Source organism: Dipodomys merriami, unplaced genomic scaffold (assembly GCF_024711535.1).
Source record: "Dipodomys merriami isolate MVZ:Mamm:240054 unplaced genomic scaffold, mDipMer1.0.p SCAF_123, whole genome shotgun sequence".
Taxonomy (NCBI): Eukaryota; Metazoa; Chordata; class Mammalia; order Rodentia; family Heteromyidae; genus Dipodomys; species Dipodomys merriami.
Genome location: NW_027202527.1, coordinates 3,080,202 through 3,099,092, shown reverse-complemented (window position 1 = coordinate 3,099,092; position 18,891 = coordinate 3,080,202). Strand labels below are relative to the sequence as shown.

The 18,891-nt window shown below is 39.1% G+C and overlaps 1 pseudogene; it reads left to right on the top strand.

Moving 5' to 3' along the window:
- Nucleotides 1–2,015: 2,015 nt before the first annotated feature.
- LOC138823804 (protein N-lysine methyltransferase METTL21A pseudogene) lies at nt 2,016–2,818 on the top strand (annotated as a pseudogene).
- The last annotated feature ends 16,073 nt before the right edge of the window (nt 2,819–18,891 follow it).

Genomic DNA, 18,891 nt, shown 5'->3' with positions numbered 1-18,891 from the left:
TTCTTGTTATTGTGCTTCTTCTATTTTTCTGTGACTTTTTGGATTACTTCTATTTCATTAAATAATATTGTAGGAATACAAATAGGTACTGCTTTGAATTTGGGCAGTTTCCCAAATTTCTCGACATCAATACTTCCAATCCAGGAGCATGTGATGTTTTCCCACATTATTAAATCTGCTTTAATTTCCTTTCTCAGATTAGTAATGTGTTCCACATAGAGGTCCTTGACTTCTTGTTTAAGTGAAAACCTAGGTATTTTCATTTGGAGGCTACTACAGAGAAGTTGCTTTTTTGATTTAAGCTTCATTTTTCTCATTGTGAGCAAATAGAAATGCTGCTGATTTCTGAGTTCATTTTAAACCCTGTTACTTTGCCAAAAGTTTGAACAGCCAAATGAATTTGGGATGGAATCTAAAGAATTCCTATTTGGATTCACTTTTTATTTATGCCTTGCTGTATTACTCCAGCTAGAAATTCCAATTGTATACTAAAGAGAAATAGAGAGCAAAGCTAGCACTCTCTCACTTCTTTTTCTAATGATAATGGTTTTCCTTTTCACCATTAAGCTTAAAGGTAGCTGTAGGTTTGTCATATGCAGTATTTATTATATGGAATCACTTTTGTGCCTCTGGTAAGTTTCCTATTTGATCAGAGTTTATGGGGTTTTTTTATTAGTTCTTCATGTCAGCTATCCATCAGTTTATTGACAAGTTTTCCATGAATGGTCACACAAGAAATATGTCTATACTTCTTTAATGATGAGTCGATATGTGTTTTTTTCAGATGAGCAGTAGGCTTGCTTTACATAAGTTTGTAGGGAATTTTCCCTTTCTGTTTCATTGAAGTTTTTGAGGTGTATTATAGTGAGTTGTCTTTGAAGGACTTAAAGAAATCACCTCTGAATCCTTTTGTCCTGGGCTTTATTTTGCAGGGTTTTCCCAGTATCCTCTTACCTTTTCTGATTCTTGACTCTGACTTGAGTCATCTCATCTCTGCTTTCACTTATTTCTGTCTTATTTCTCTCTCTCTCTTTGACTTTGTCTCAATTCAGATTTGCTAAGGGTCTAACAGTTTTATTCAACCCTTATTATGGTTTTTGGGACTATAGTTTTTAATTCTAATTCTAATTGGTGTATTGATTTCCCCTTTCAAATTGTCAAAATTTACTTTGAGACTAAGTGAAGTTGTAACAGGGTAATTAATATACATTGTTTCCAAAGCTCGACTATTAAAAAGAACCAGCAAATGTAGCATTACTCCTGCTCCACAATTACTCTACCTGAAACAAATAACCACTTCTTTATAAATTCTTGTTCCTAAATAGAATATTAGAAGCTCTAGAATCATAAGATGGATACTGACCTATGAGGAAAAAATAAGAGCAACACTTGTTAATGTGATCTATTTTAGAGCAAATGAAAGAACAAAGGCAAATTTTAGGCAAATTTTAATTAAGCAAGTAAAATCCAACTATGAATAATTGTGGGGCTTGAACTCTGGGCTTGGGCACTGTTCTGTGCTTCTCAGCTCAAAGCGAGTACTCTACCACTTGAGCCACAGCACCACTTCTGTTTTTCTGGTGGTTAATTGGAGATAAAAATCTCACAGAATTGCCTGCTGGCATGGCTTTGAACCGTGATTCTCAGATCTGAGACTCTTGAATAATAAGGATTACAGGCATGAGCCACCAGCCCCTGGCTGCGATGTATCGTTTACATAAATCATTGTGTGAAATTATTGAGTACATCTTTATTTCTCACTACATTTCAATATGAATTTGGAATAAGACATCTTAGACAGTGATCTGCTGCCTTTAAGCTTAATAGTGAAAGGGAAAACCATTACCACTAAAATAAGGAGTGAGGTGGCCGAGCCGGGGTTCGGGCGTCCCTAGCGGGCCCCGAAGGCTGCTGGCAGTCCGGGATCCAGAGGGCGCCTCAAGGGACCCTGTGGACCTGCCTCCTCACTTGACACCCCTGCCCCTGACCGGGATCCTGGAGCTCCGCGGCCCAGCATGGGTCGGCCCTTCTGGAGGCTGGCGAGCCCTACACGACCCTTGGCTCACCACCCTCCAGAGCCTCCCAGAGGCCGTGCCGACGTGGGGCTTCGTTCACTGAGCCGGGTTCTCACCAGAGGACCGGACTCCTGCGGCCCCCCGCCACCCCCAATCGCCCTGGTACCTTAAGAGGAGTCAGGAATGGGGCTCCAGAAATTCCACAAGCCTCTTGCCACATTCTTCTTTGCAAAGCGCATGATCCAGATCCGGCAGGACTGGAGACACCTGGGAGTGGCGGCTGTGGTGTGGGATTCGGCCATCATTCTTTCTACATATCTGGAGATGGGCACAGTGGAGCTCAGGGGCTGCTCTGCTGTGGAGCTGGGTGCTGGCACGGGGCTGGTGGGCATAGTGGCTGCCCTGCTGGGTGCTCATGTGACTATCACCGACTGAAAAGTAGCCTTAGAGTTTCTTAAATCAAATGTTCAAGCCAACTTACCTCCCTATATCTGAACCAAAGCAGTTGTTAAGGATCTGACCTGGGGCCAGAATCTGGGGAGTTTCTCACCTGGAGAATTCTACTTGATACTTGGAGCTGATATCATATATTTAGAATAAACATTCACAGATCTTCTTCGCACACTGGAATATCTCTGTAGCAATCACTCCGTGATTCTTTTAGCTTGCTGAATCTGCTATGAAGGGGATAATAACTTCTTAGCGATGCTGGAGAGGCAATTTACTGTAAGGTTCACTATGATTCTGAAAAAGACATATATATTTACAAAGCACAGAAGAGAAACCAGAAGGAGGACTTATAGGTGGCTGCACTCTGTAAGAATGTTGTCAATGAGTGTGTCTTAGACTCTAATGACATGGCTTCTTGCATCTTTCTCTGTCCAAACCTATCAAGGGACAAACCATGTGGACAGGTTTTTGTTGTTTGTTTCTGGCAGGATTGGGGTTTGAACTCAAATGATTTACACTTGCTAGGCAATACTTTATCACTTAGCTACTCCTCTAGCCCTTTTTGGCTTTTGTTATTTTTCAGATAGGGTCTTAGGGTTTTTGCTCAGGGTTAGCGTTAGATAGTGATCCTCCTATTTACTTAAGAGTGCAGGTGAGTGTCATTACACCTGGCCTCATACTCACTTATTTTTTCTTTTATGTTCCAGTAACTATGGCTTAAATTCACAGCCTCACCCTTTTGTTCAGCTTTTTCACTCATTGATGGTGCTCTACCACTTGGGCCACACTTCTACTTTGGGATTTTTGCTGGTTACTTGGAGAAAAGAGTCTTGGGGATTTTTCTGCCCAGATGCATTTGAACTGCGGTCCTCAGCTCTCATCCTCCTGAGTAGTTAGGATTATAGGCATGAGCCACTGATGCTGGCCATGTAACTCCATTTTAAAACAAGGCAGTGCTTGTTCTATGCTGTTACTTTCAGTGATATTTTACTCACTCTGGAATTGGATTCACATTAAATGAAAATGAAATAAATATGGGGACTTTTTTTTTTTGGTCAGTTGTGGGGCTTACAGAGCCTTGCTGCTGTTTCTGAGCTCTTTGCTCAAGCCTAGTGCTCTACCACTTTGAGCCACAGAGCCACTTCCTGTTTTTTTTTGGTTTTTTTTGTTTTTTGTTTTGTTTTTTTTGTTTTTGTTTTTGTTTTTAAATTTTATTTTATTTGAGAACATACTGTACAGAGGGGTTACAATTAAAATCAATGGCTTTTCTGTATGCCAACAATGAGAAAAGTGTGGCTGAAATTAGGAAAGCAACTCCATTTGTAATAGCCCCACAAAAAATAAAATACCTAGGAATTAACTTAACTAAAGAAGTGAAGGACCTCTATGATGAAAACTTTAAAATCTTGAAAAAGGAAATCAACACGGAACTTAAAAAATGGCAAAACCTCCCATGCTCCTGGATTGGCAAGATTAACATCATGAAAATGGCAATACTTCCCAAGGCTATCTACAAATTCAACGCAATACCAATCAAAATTCCACCCTCATTCTTCAAGGAAATAGAGGAGGCAATCCAAAAATTCATATGGAACAATAAAAGACCCCGAATAGCAAAAACACTTCTCAACGGAAAGAACACTGCTGGAGGAATATCAATACCAAATTTCAAACTCTACTATAAAGCCATAGTAATCAAAACAGCTTGGTATTGGCATAAGAACAGACCTCAGGACCAATGGAATAGAATTGAAAACCCAGAAATGAACCTACAGACCTATAGCCATCTAATCTTCGATAAGGATGCTAAAACAATAGAATGGAAGAAAGACAGCCTCTTCAGTAAATGGTGCTGGCAAAATTGGTTAACTACATGTAGAACACTTCCTGTTTTTTTGTTTTTGTTAATTTTAATTTTTTATCCTGTGTTGGTCCCTCTTGGTGTTCATCGAGATGTAATGAGGGGCTGATATGTAACTGTCTTTAAACTAGTGACTTGCATTGATAAGGTTAAGTCATATAACTTACTTTAAACACATTCTGAGATGGTATTTATATTCCAGTTTTCCAATTTTCTGAAAATTGAGATTTAACAACATGTATTTCCTGACTTAGTGCTGTTGAAATCTTTTGCCTTTTTTAATCCTCAAACACTTGTTTTTGTTTTTTTGTGATTAGGATGGGAGTGTTCTAGTCTCACGTTATGCTTTCTGGCTAAATTTCAGGTTTATCCATATAAACAAAGGAATGAATAAAATTAAAATTTTAGATTTGAAAAAAAAATAAGGAGTGAGAGAGTGCTGGCTTTGCTCTCTACTTCTCTTTAGTATACAATTGGAATTTTCAGGCATAACTATGGTCCACAATCTAGAAAAGCTCTAAGAAATTCAGTAAACAATAGATATTTTGAAATAAATTGTTATTTAAAAGTTGGTTGTAAAATTAATTTAACCTGTTATTTTGCCTGCTTTACCTCTATATGCAGCAGTTAATTGTAGTGAATTAATTACACAAACAGTAATAAATTTTAAATTCAAAATGTATATTGAGGAAAATCTTCATATGTAAAACAAGACTTCAAATAAATTCAGTAGTTATACATATATGCTATGTCCTGATATAATATTTCTATCTTCTTCATATGAACATAGTGACATAGCAATGTCGTTGATTTGAGGAAAATAGGAAAGTATTTTAACATCTGCAATAATCAGTGCTACATGCTTGTAGCAAACTTGGATATAGAAATCCATAAGGTAAGCCATAAGGAAAATAAAGTGGAAAATAAGAAAATAGCTCACAGAAACCTGTAAGGAAAACAAAATTAATCACCTAATTTGTTAAAAACTGCTTAACCACAAATAAGCAAATAGTCATTGACAATTCCAAAAGAGGGAACATATTTTATGAATGAACACCATTTGAGATACAGTTCCCAAAATAATCTTCTTTTAATTAACTACTGGACAATTATGAGAAACAGTTCCCCAAATAATCTTCTTTTAATTAACTCTTGGATAATTAGTGACATTTTCTATTACCTGAAACATTTTTTGTTATTTATTTATTTATCTATTTATTTTCCATAGAAGGAGGTGGTGATTAATAGGATGTCTTCCAATGTCAGTGTCCTGGTAGAACATAAAGACTGTTCAGATGACATTCCATAGGATCTAGATTTCATGAAGCTAATATTTATTATACTCATATAATATGTCTTCAGTTGTATGTATGTGCATCTGTCCTAACAAAAACAATAGTGTATGAGGGGATATAAAATCACCAGTTATGTTTGTTTTTAGATGAAGATTAATTTACTTATGAAAATTAACCAGGCATTACATTTGTTGTATCTGAAATGGCCTTCCTTTTCTCTTCCCAAAGAAAGATTGCTTGGGAAATATTTCCCAAATATAAACTTAGGCAACACTGTTATATATGACTCCATGATATTTCAAACCTTTTAACCTCAAACTGAATATAATTGGCTGCTTAAATTGTAATTGTCTGGGAAGAAAGAATAGCAATAGTCTAGATATTTGAGTTGATAAATCTTGTGAAAATATGGAGGCCAAATAACTAGTTTCCATTTTGTCTCCAAATATTGTTTAAATCATTGTTTTGTTTGTTTGTGATGAACTGTGTTAATGTATGCATGCTTAACCCTTTCTATATTTGTGTCAGTTTCTTTGTGTAATTCTCTCTTATGCATGTTTTTCAAGTATTTGGTTTGGCATGGTGCAATCTTTCTTCATTGTATCTTCTCAGCTGCAAACAGAAAAATTTTCTGGCATTAATTAGGGAAGAATTGATGTTCCCATTATTATAATAGCATTAACTCACACATAGTAGCAATATTGCACATTGCAATAAAATTTTAAATAAATTATTTTTTACCCCACTTCCATTTACATTACTGTCTTTCTATCACACAATTAGAATAGCCACTAAGTTCTCTAACATCTGCTGGGTTTTGCAAATTTTGTCCAGAGTTTTCAAGATACAGGTATGTCCAAAACAGTATTTAACAGGAATCAGTCTTTAGAAACTCCTAATAGAATTGTAATGTTCACACAGACAGATGACATTCATATATTCATGAAAATATAGCCAATTAGTTTACCTCATTCTATATCTTTCCCTAATAACACCACATACTGTGACTGTTATTACTTTGAAATTTTTGCATTTTTCACACTTCCTTTACATTTGGCACGATTAAAATTGAAGATCTGAACTTTCATTCAAATCTGCTTGTTTCAAAACAATTTGACTAAAGGGACATGCACAATTTTTGATTGATTGATTGTAATTTGAGATAATGAATTTGACAAAAAATAACAGGTATAAATTTGAACCTAATCATCTATATGAATACTTCAAATTCTGCTTACAAATATTCTTTGTTATGTTTAATTTCAGTGCTAGTCATTAGGTCCAATACTTTGAGATTTCCACTACCATAGTAATAAAAGGCTGAAAAAGGGATGGAAATTGATTATTGAATATTAACAAAATATGCCAATAAACAAAATGCATGAAATGTGAAGAAAAAAGGGAGTCAAAAAAGGCTCTCTCTCTTTCTCTTTCAGAGAGCAACAGAAAGTATAAATATCTGACATCATTTTGCTTGTGATTAATGCAATGTTGGGTTTTTTGAAATGCTTCCTCATGAGAATTTTAGAATAATGGTTTTGATCATTTTTTTAATGTGAGACAAAGCTAAATTACAATCTTCTACAAAACATTAGGATAAATGCTAAGAATTCTACTACCTGCACATATTGAACGTACTGATGTGCCATAAGCCAAGGCTACCCAAGGTCATGCCAATTTTAGCAATCAATTTTTAACAATAAGTGTAATCATTACTTACTACTTGTTTTTCCTATAAAATCTTTCATTGTTCATACAAACTAGTGTTATGCCTATCTTTCTTTCTTTAAATATAATTTATTTTTAGACAGTATTGTACATGAATAAATAACACACTGAAAACCAACATATTCTTTCAAGTTCTATTTTGTGAAAAGAAGTTGGAAAAGTGTAGTTGGAATATAGGTTAGATATGCGAATTCAGATGATGATCACCAGATATGGTGGTTTGGAAACAGGTTGTTTCTGGTGATGTGCATATTTAGACAGTGGTATTTTTCCTATTGAATAATATTAAATATTGGGTGCCATCTTTGCAGAAACATTTGAGCATGAGTACAATTCTTGCGATCAGTTCAACATTAATATTTAGATGAAATCCTGGAAAAGAGAGTCAGTGGTTAAAGAAGTTTCTCTTCAAATTGCATTGTGTAAAAACTGTAGAAATGCCAACGAATCAATATAAGAAAGAGAAACCAATCATATGACAGTAAAATGGAAGCATGTGAGAATATAAAGAGATTATTTCTGCTCTTCCACACAATGACCAACACAAACCAAGAAACATATCCTTTCTTATATTTTTCTACATTTTTCATAAGTGTTAAAGGCAGGATAATGGGAGCCTGCATATGGTGAGTATAGCAATAATCAATGACTGTGTTTTCTGATTCTTTGTTAAGCTGATGCCCAGGCACAAAACAACTGGACAAGAGACTGAAAGTCACTATAGTTGTTGAGAATTATATGCACTACTCAATTTTAAAGGGACCATAATTTTTCTTTTTTTTTAATTGTGAAAATACTGTACAGAGATGATCATAATTTTTCTATGTACAGTGTATGGATGTTTATCTCAGAAAACTGTGATATGTGAGAATCCATTTTGGGACAATGTTTCAGATATTCCCTGTCATTCCAACTCTACTATTGACACAAATGAAAAGGTTCATTAAATTAATTTTCCTGTTTCTAAATATTTGTGTACCTTTTGCATGAATGTTTATAAATTCCAAATGATCATCAATGCTTAAATGTCACTGACTGGAATTCAACTTCAGTGACTTTTTTTCTATTTCCAAAAGGCAAACTATCATAACAAGTTATATTTTCCAAATGCATATTACCTGCAGTATTTGTAACATTTCTATCCTTAGGAAACTTGTAAGAAGAAAACCAGTGGAAGGCTACTCCATATATACAATGTGCTCAATTCTTTCAAACCTAGTGTCTAAATTTATCTCTGTTACTTTCATTGGAAAACAAAAGTAACTTGTATGTAGAAGCATATTGGAACACAATTGAAGACAGAGAAAACATCACTGACTTAGTGGAAGGAACTAGAATGAGGATCACCTTGCAGCCTGGGCAATATCAGGGAGAATTCCATCTATACATCAAATGTATTGAATTTATAACAGTTGAAATGAATGGTAGTCCATTTAAGCATAATAAGAACAAGTTGGATATTGTCTTTGACTCAATTAACAGAAGCACAAGTTATACTTAAAGAGCTGATATGATGATTCTTAAATGAGATCTATTTGTCATATCACAAGAATGATCTACAATCTACAATAGACATTTACAAAATCTGGGCATGACTTCTGAGAAGAGTTTTGATGGGAATCATTTCTATCTACTTCAGAGAAGGTTCCTTCTCTGCTAGTTTCTCTGATTAACTTGATGAGATATGAAGCACTTTCAAACCATCCTTTCTTTGATAATAGCTAAGTGACTATGTGATTTGTTTCACTCAGGGATGGTGTCAGATTTGCCATTTAAAGACACATTGTGGCCTTCTAAAACTTCTCTCCAATTTAGGTTTTGTAAGAATTGTCTCAAACCACATTCTGTTCTTCTACACATAGCAGTATTGAAATGTTTCAGTTCCTCATATTTCATTAAACAGTAATTCCAAAGAGGCAGATATGTAAACCCACAATATCCTGTCCTTATTATTGTAATACCAAGTACTTTTATTTCCAGTACTGTGTCCATATAAACTAAATATTATAATGAAGGAGCTTGCCCCTGAGTAATACAGAATTACAATATCCATATTTATGTCTAAATTTTCCCAAAGTTTCCTGAGTATATACCCAAAACTCTTTGGTAGGAGATTTTTGAATAAAATTACTTTGTGTAGGTTTTTCTTTCTTGCTATTGTTTCTAACATATTTATAAGCTGATTTCTTTGTTGCTTATATGTCCCTTCCCCATGGTATAACCCCCATTTCACTGTATTTGATGTTGGTATAATTTGTAGAGGGGAAGGGAAAAAAACAAACTCTTTAAATACGATACAGGTGGACCATTGCAACAATGAGATGTACAAGACCTTATGTCAAAAAACGAGCTTTAAAACTTGGGCGGTGGCAGGGGTGACAGGGAGAATTTGGTGGAGGGGGGTGGCAGGGCAGGGATGGTAAGGGGAAACAAAGGAGGAAGCAACAATGATTGATAAGAAATGTACTCATTACCTTGCTCATGCAGTTGTAACCCCTATGTATGGTATTTTCACAATAAAAAATTACTAAAAAAGAAAAATAATGATAATCTACCTAATATTAAAATAGTGACAGATACTACACACCTTCTTTTAGATGTCTGTATTCAGTTTAATCCTACTTTTCTAAGCTCTGAGTAATTTTTAGTAATACTTAATTTAATTTCACATGTTCTGCATAAACCTGTCAACAGTCTTTAGTTCTAAAATTTACAATCATAAGTTACATTCCAGGAAATTTGCAGTAGATTATATTATCGTTGATTAAATATAATATCAGTGCCAAGTGTATAAGTATATACACACATCCAGACATTCTCAGGTATTTCTCTATATATTCTATGTTTATATTTTATATTATATACTAGCATCAATATTTGTATAAATAAAAATATATGATAAGTAATGAAAACCATCCTTCCTGGAAAAGGTAGTACTATTTACTGGATAAAAGAAGCAAAATACTTTACTTCCCCAGGCTTCAGAAAACAGCAATTTCCATTCTGGCCAACTTGATATTTACTCTATTCCCATCACTTGTTTGTGGATCAAAGCAATCATATGTTTAATATCTACTCCTCTGCTTCATCACTACTAGATACTGTACTACTGAAATTTACTACCTCTTGAATCACAGCCCCAATCTAAACTTTGACTGACCATTTTCAATGCTTTGTGGTACATGTGGTAAATGTGGTACATTCTTCTTTAGTTTGTGGTAAATATCTTCTCTAAGAAACAGTTTTCTGAATGATTCTTCTTACTGATCTTATACTCCTAGTAGGAATAAAAACATATCTCGAAGGGTGACAAATCTTCCTTCAGATAAGTGTATATTTTCAATAGCTGTCTGGTGATAAGGTATTTGGAATTGGTTAAAACCACATTAATTCAGACATCCTTAATTTAGAGAACTTTTTTCAAATTCACTCTAAATTTGTCATGATGCATCATCCTCTAATGGTTGTCTATAATGAACAAATAAATGCCTGAAAATTATGGAATTTGTTGAGTTCCAAAGTTATATATTTCTTGCTATGTGATCCTCATATATGAATTGGACATAGAAATCAATGCATTTCAATTCATGTGTGTCTATCAACAAAAAGATTTAGAGATGAATAGCTTCTACCTGGTTGCTTTTCATTTGACTGAAAAAAAAATCACACTTAAGATGTCTGATTTTGAAGTATATACTGATTTCTTTATTCAGAGAATTTTTCGCCCTACAGGACTTGCTGATATTTACCTGCTGTCACAATGGAAGAAGGAACACATGTTTACTCTTTTATTTGAGAAATTATTTCAACTGGCCTATTTCACCTTATTTTCTTCTTTCCCTGAATCACAAAAGGTATATTGACAGGAACAGTAGACCAGGGTAGGTGGGATTTCTCCTGATGGAGTCTGAAATTATGCTGATAATTATGACATTGAGTTTTGATATGCTAGATGGAAATGTAAAAAAGCAAATAAATTATGGGCCCCTTCTAGATTGAAATGTAAGAAAGCAAGTAAATTAGGGACCCTCAATGTATTTATACTCTGAGAAGATAACACATGCTGCTAACAGTTCTAGTTGACTCAATAATTTCTTTTTTACCAAGAATGAACATTTTTCATAATATTAAAGAGTAAGAACTCTCTAATGAAGACTGAGAGTACATCAGAAGGTAATTTACACAGTAATACTCTTAGTCATATTTTGATCTTGATTCTCCCAATAGTGATTCCTCAGGTAATGTATAATTCCTAAAGGAAATAACAGCAAAAATTTCTATTTCACCAATACATTGCTTTTTCCCTCAGGTATTTTTCTTTTCCCCCAGAGAAGTCTGTGGGTTCTGAGAGATTATTAGAGTTTCCCTATGATAAAAATCACAAGATCAGGTTGTTCAAGTCTCTATACCATGTTGTGAAATGCAGAACTAAATGTTTGAAATGTTAGAAAATGTTGGTACTACATAACTGTAAGGTCCATTCCTGGACGGCGAACAGACCTCGCCCAGTACCTGCATTACCTAGGCAACTGGGACACCTGGAAGAGGTCACATCTGCATCCGCTGAGGTCACATCTTAATCTGATGTGGCCACACCTTTCTCTCACCTGATCACACTTCCCTTTACCTGGACACACCTTTCCCCACCCCTACCCTATACAAGGCCTAACCCAGGGCCAGACGCCCTCTTTTGCTAGCCACGTGGAGTGCCAACCTTGCCTGGTCCCAGCAGGTCTACTGAATAAACCTACCCCTTACCTGAATATCATGTGTGTGGTGCTGTTCTTACTGGGCTACCTCTTTTTAAAAAACCTAACATAAATGGTGCCATGACTCGGATAAAGGGCTTAAAGTCAGGATAGCTGGGATTCCTCTGTTTTTTTTTTTTTCCTCTTTTTTCTTTTTGCTTGTTTTTCCCTTTTTTGCTCTGAGGAATACCCACAGTTCTGACGGTCTTTTGCGAACCCGTCTATCTGCTGCGGACACAGCGCATCAATTCCATTGCTGGCCTCTGCATCTTCCTTCACACTTCTACATTTTGGTAAGTGAACTACTCTCTAAGGCTTCTCTGTCGTTCAGTCTCTTTCCAGATATGGTACCACACCGGAGAACCTACTAGGCCTTTAAATGAAAGGCTAGTCACCTCTGGAGCAGAGGACATGACTCTGGTTGCTCAGCCACTTCTCTCTAGAGGGCTCAGTGGTAAGTCGGGACACCGCTTCCATTCAGTAAGCCCTCCTTCACTCACTAAATTTTCCTCCTACGTTTTTACGCTGCTTCCATTTGGTAAGCCCTCGTTCACTCACTGAATTTTCCCTCCTATGTTTTTCTCTTTTGCATTTCTAATGGGTTGTTGTAAGTCACTCCCAAAGGAGGAAACTCCATTGGAATGCCTCCTGAGTTCCCTGAATGTCTTGTCCATTGACTGCATCAACAAGAAATGCCTGATTTATTATTGCACTCAAGTTTGGCCACAGTACCAACTGGATAATTGTTCTCGATGGCCAAAAGATGGGACTTTTGACTATGTCATTCTCAGAGATTTAGATGATTTTTGCTGTCATAATGGTAAATGGTCTGAGGTCATTCATATTCAGCCATTCTTTGCTCTCTGGGACAACCCTGCCCTATGCCAATCATGCCCGGCCTTTCCACGACTCCTGGCATGTGGAGAACCCAACTCTAATAGCACAGGGCCCCCTCCGGGGCCTGATATGCCTGACCCTCTTATTGACTCTGCCCCTCTTCCTGCTGAGCATCTGGTGCCTTCCCCATCTTCACTTTCCTCTTTCACCCTCTCTCCCTTCCCCCCCCCTGCAGCTCACACCCGGTCTCGCACTGGTGACACACAACCTCCACCAGACCCCGTGTGCCCTTTGCAAGAGGTGGCAGGGGCTGAAGGTGTAATTAGGGTGCATGCGCCATTCTCAATATATTGCCCAGATTGAGAAGTGGCTGGGATCTTATGCCCAAGATTCTAATAATTATGTCAAGCAGTTTAAGAACCTGGCTCAGACCTATGACCTTACTTGGCAGGACATATATCTAGTACTATCTCTACCCTTACTGCTGAGGAAAAAGGAAGGGTATGGACTGCAGCACAGGCACATACCAATGATGCCCACCACCTAAATATTAACTTTCCAGTGGGAGCAACAGCTGTGCCTAGGGAAGAGCCCAATTGGAATTATCAACATAATGCTCCTGGGCCAGAAAGCAGATATAGGATGGTAACTTGCTTAGTGGCTGGCCTTCAAAAAGCAGCCTATCTCCCTGTTAATTATGACAAATTAAACCACATTACTAAAAGGCCCAATGAAAACCTGGTGGAATTTCTTGAACGCCTTATAGTAGCGCTCCAGCGCTATACAAGGCTGGACCCAGAGTCAGCAGAGGCTAAGGTGGTTCTTAATACTCATTTTATTGTCCAATCAGCCCCTGATATTAGGAAAAAGTTTTTTAAAAAATGCTGAGGACAGTCCTCAGGCCCCTCAATGAGATCTGGTGAATATGGCATTTAAAGTTTTCAATAATCAGAAGAGCAGGAGATTGCCGATAAGACTGCCTGTAAGAGGGAGAACTATCAAATCCTGGTTGCTGCCATCCAGCCTCCCCTGAAGAGAGGCACCCAACATGCACCACCTGGAGCATGCTTCAAGTGTGGACAAGAGGGCTACTGGGCAAAATTCTGTCCTTCACCACGACCTCCACCTGGACCCTGCCCAAGGTGTGGGCAACAAGGACATTGGGGAGTTGAGTGCTCCTCCTCACCTCCACAAGGTAGGCCAGCCCCTCTCCCACCCCGCCCACACAGGCAAGTGGAACCAGACAGGTCTACTTGGCTACAGAATGAAGGTGCCCAGGGCCGCCTGCTCACAACAACCAGACCATCACAATGATGGAGCCCAGGGTGTGTTTCTATGTAGCCGGTAAATTAATATCTTTTCTCTTGGATACGGGAGTGACTTACTCGGTGCGATGTCAATATACAGGCAAGACTTTTCCCTCCCAGATCTCGATGGTGGGTGTAGATGGCCTACCTACCTGCCCCCCAACTATGGGACCAGTACCATGTAAAATAGAAGACTTCCCCTTTTCACACTCCTTCCTAATCCTACCTCACTGTCCTATCCCACTCCTAGGAAGGGACTTACTCTCTAAATTTCAAGTCTCCCTTTCATTCCATATCCCCAAACAGCCTACACCTGTTCTACTTTTATCCTTAGATGAACCTCCACCTGTAACTTCCCAACTAGATCCTTTCCCTTTGCCTCCAGATCTTGTCAACCCTCTTATCTGGGATACTTCCACTCCTACTATGGCTAGACACCATACTCCTGTCCTCATTAAACTTAAAGACCCTACCCTGGTACTTCCCAATACCCCATTTCCCTTAGGCATAGGCAAGGTTTAAAACCCATCATCTCTCACCTTCTTAAACAAGGACTTCTCAGACCCACTAACTCCCCCTTTAACACCCCTATCCTGCCAGTAGTTAAACCTGATGGGACCTACTGCCTAGTCCAGGACCTGCGCACTATTAATGCTGCAGTCCTTCCCATTCATCCTGTTGTGCCTAACCCATTTACCCTCCTTTCACAGATACCTCCTGGTACCACTCACTTCTCAGTGTTGGACCTCAAGGATGCATTCTTCACAATCCTCCTGCATCCTAACTGCCAAGATTTCTTTGCTTTTACTTGGGTGGACCCAGATACTTCAAGGGCACAACACTGACCTGGACGGTCTCCCTCAATGGTTCTGAGACAGTCCCCATTTCTTTGGACAGGCTTTAGCAAAGGATCTCCTCTCCCTTCAGGTGTCTCCTAGCATCATTCTCCAGTATGTGGATGATCTTTTGCTTTGCACTCCTTCCTTTGAGTTGGCTTGCCTACATACAGCTGACCTCCTCAACTTCCTATTGACAAAAGGATATAGAGTCTCCCCTTCAAAGGCACAGATAGCGAAGCCACAGGTAACATACTTGGGTTTGTCTATAACTCCTACAGCGAGAAAAATTACTCTTGATAGAAAAGCCTACATTGAGTTTCTCTCTGTCCCACAGACCAAGGAGGACATTCTGTCTTTCCTGGGACTTCAGGCTTCCTTCGTATTTGGATACCCGGTTTTGCTACGTTGACCAAACCTCTTTATGAGGCAACCAAGGGTTCCCTACTGCAGCCACCAGACCCCACAAAGCCCATTGACACCCCATTTAAAGTTCTGAAGCAAGCGCTTCTTCGGGCTCCAGCACTGGCTCTACCCAACCTCAAGGAACCCTTTGTACTCTAGGTCACTGAGAAGTGGGGAATTGGACTTGGGGACTTGGACAAATGTCAGGCCCCTCCTTTAGACCTGTGGCCTACCTCTCAAAGCAGCTAGACCCAACAGTAAAAGGCTGGCCAGCCTGTCTTTGAGCTTTGGCAGCAGCAGCCACCTTAGCACAGGAGAGCACAAAACTCACTTTTGGCCAACCCACTACCATTCGCTTTCCCTACAGACTAAAGGACCTTTTGTCTCATAAATCCCTGTCTTCCCTTGCCCCTTCCCACCTACAGCTGTTTCATGTTACTTTTATTCAAACCCCGACTTTTCACTGGAAAGCTGCTCCCCACTCAATCCAGCTCCCTTGCTTCCATCCAATTCTAACCTGCTTTCCCATTCCTGTACAGAGACCTTGGAGGAATTCACACCCCATTTTACAGGTATCTCGGAAACTCCTCTTCCTAACCCAGAAGACACCTGGTATATCAATGGCAATTCCTGTTTGTAAACATTTGGGTAAATGCCCAAAAGTGGGATTGCTGGATAATAGGGGAGATCTATGTGAAGTCTTTTGAGGAACCTCCATACTGCTTTACAAAGTGGTTGAACAAGTTTACATTCCCACCAACAATGAAGTAAGGTTCCTTTCTGTCCACATCCCCTCCAGCATCTGTTGTTGTTAGAGTTCTTGAGTTTTGCTGTTCTAACTGGAGTGAGGTGATATCTCAATGTTGTTTTGATTTGCATTTCTTTTATGGCTAGGGATGTTGAACATTTCTTCATGTGTCTATTGGCCATCCTTCTTTCTTCCTCAGAGAAGTTTCTCTTTAAGTCTTTCGCCCACTTATTTATTGGGCAGTTGTTTCTTTGAGGATTTGTTGTTGGGTGGTTTAATTTTTTGAGTTCCAAGTATATTTTAGATATGAGACCCTTGTCCATTGGATGCCCCTCAGTAGATGAATGGATCAAGAAAATGTGGTATATATACACAATGGAATTCTATGCCTCCATCAGAAAGAATGACATTTCCCCATTTGTTAGGAAATGGAAAGGTTTGGAAAAAATTATATTAAGTGAATTAAGCCAGGTCCCATGGTTTCCCTTATTTGCAATATCTAGTATAGGTATGAGTTAAGTGGAAAAGGTCAGATAATGTGATGTTAGGAAAATGAACCCTTAAATATGTATTTTAATGTTTTCGTTTCTTTCATGCATGTGTTTCTAATGCATTTATAAGATTATTTCTTTGTTGCTTTGTATGTCCCTCCCCTACAGTGTAACCCCCACTTTCACTATATTTGATGTCAGTATAACATGTGGAGGAGATGGGGACAAACAAGTCGTTTAAGGATTCAGGTGGACCTGTTGCAACAATGAGAAGTACAAAATGTCATGTCAAAACCAACTTTACAATGTCGGTGTGGGCGGGGAGGGGGGTATAATTGGGTGGGGGGAGGGGGGAGGCTGGGAAGGGAGGTGAAGGGTAAACAAAGGAGGAGGCTGTAATGCTTGGTAAGAAATGTATGCATTATCCTGCCCATGTAATTGTAGCCCCTCTGTACAGTATGTTCTCAAATAAAATAAAATAAAATTAAAAAAAAATGGCAGTTCCACATCTACCTTTTCTGGAAGCCGAGTTGCAAGCTCTGCCATCATTAATAACTCTACCATTCTTGAATGCAGCCCTCTGCCCCCTAGTACTACCTCACAAAAGGCAGAACTTATAGCTTTAACTAGGGCCTTAATTTTAGCCAAGGGTTAGAAGATTAATATTTATACAGACTCAAAATATGCCTATCATATTCTCCATTCACATGCAGCAATCTGGAAGGAGCATGGCTTCCTGACCACCAAAAGGACTCCCATTACTAATGCCTCACTTATTCTTAAGCTATTAGAAGCTGCTTCCCTTCCCCAACAGGTAGGAGTCATTCACTGCAGAGGACACCAGACAGGATTGGATGCCATTATAGTTGGCAATTCAAAAGCAGACCAGGAGGCAAAGCTAGCAGCCCAGCGACAACTCCAGGGAAAACGTCCAGCTCCCTTGCTTCTGGTATTGCCTTCAATACAACCCTCTTATACCCCACAGGAGCTCGAGGAACTTACCTACCAGGGAGCCTCCCAGGAAGCACAGAGATGGTGGTCTCTGGAAGGACCAGTTGTTCTTCCTGAGACACAAGCAGACAGCTTTCTTTCCCAGGTTCACCAGTCGCTGCATATTGGATACAAGCCTCTCTCCCACCTTCTTAAACCTTTAATCCATTGCCCTAGCCTAACTACCTGACTAAAGGCTATTACCCAAGCCTGCCCCACATGTTCTCTTACCTCCTCACAGGGTGGTCTCCAACCAGCTGCATTCCCCACACAGCAAGCATGGGGACATACCCCAGGGGAAGACTGGCAGATAGACTTCACTCATGCCCAGATGTAAGCAGCTGAAATACCTTCTAACTATGGTTGATACTTTTTCAGGATGGATTAAAGCCTATCCCACAACGTTGGTGACTGCTGACACTGTTGCCTCTGTCCTTATTAAAGAAATTATTACTAGGTTTGGCTTACCCAGGTCACTTCAATCTGACAACGGACCTGCTTTCATCTCCAAAGTGACCCAACAGGTGGCATCCTCTCTAAACATCCAGTAGAATCTTCACATTCCTTATAGGCCTCAGTCTTCTGGAAAGGTTGAAAGAGCTAATGCACTCCTCAAAACACAACATACTAAACTTTCTCTAGAGCTCCAGCAATCCTGGCCAGAACTGTTACCCCTGGCGCTCACCCACTTACGTGCTTCTCCCTGAAGCCCTACTTTCCTCAGCCCCTTTGAGTTAATGTATGGAAGACCTTTTCTCCTAGGTAATTTCCCTACTGACAATACCAAGACTCCACTAATAGACTACCTTCCTGTCCTAACCTTTCTCAGGCCCATGCTATGCCAACATGCTGACCAGTGTCTCCCTCAGCCTCATTAAGACCCCTTTCCCACTCCCCCAATTTTGCCTGGTGATCAAGTGTTTGTCAAGACCCTTAATCCATCTGATTTACACCCTAAGTGGACAGGCCCTCACCAGGATCTGCTGACCACCCACACAGCAGTCAAGCTCAAGGGACAGCCACAGTGGATTTACCTGTCAAGAATAGAAAGGGCTCCTGCCCCTTCTATACCAACACTGACTTCCAGGTACACCTGTTCCCCCCTTAGGCCTACCAAGGTAAGGTTATCTCGTATCCCTGAAGATCCAGGTGAGTAACACTGAGCTAACTGCTCTCCCCT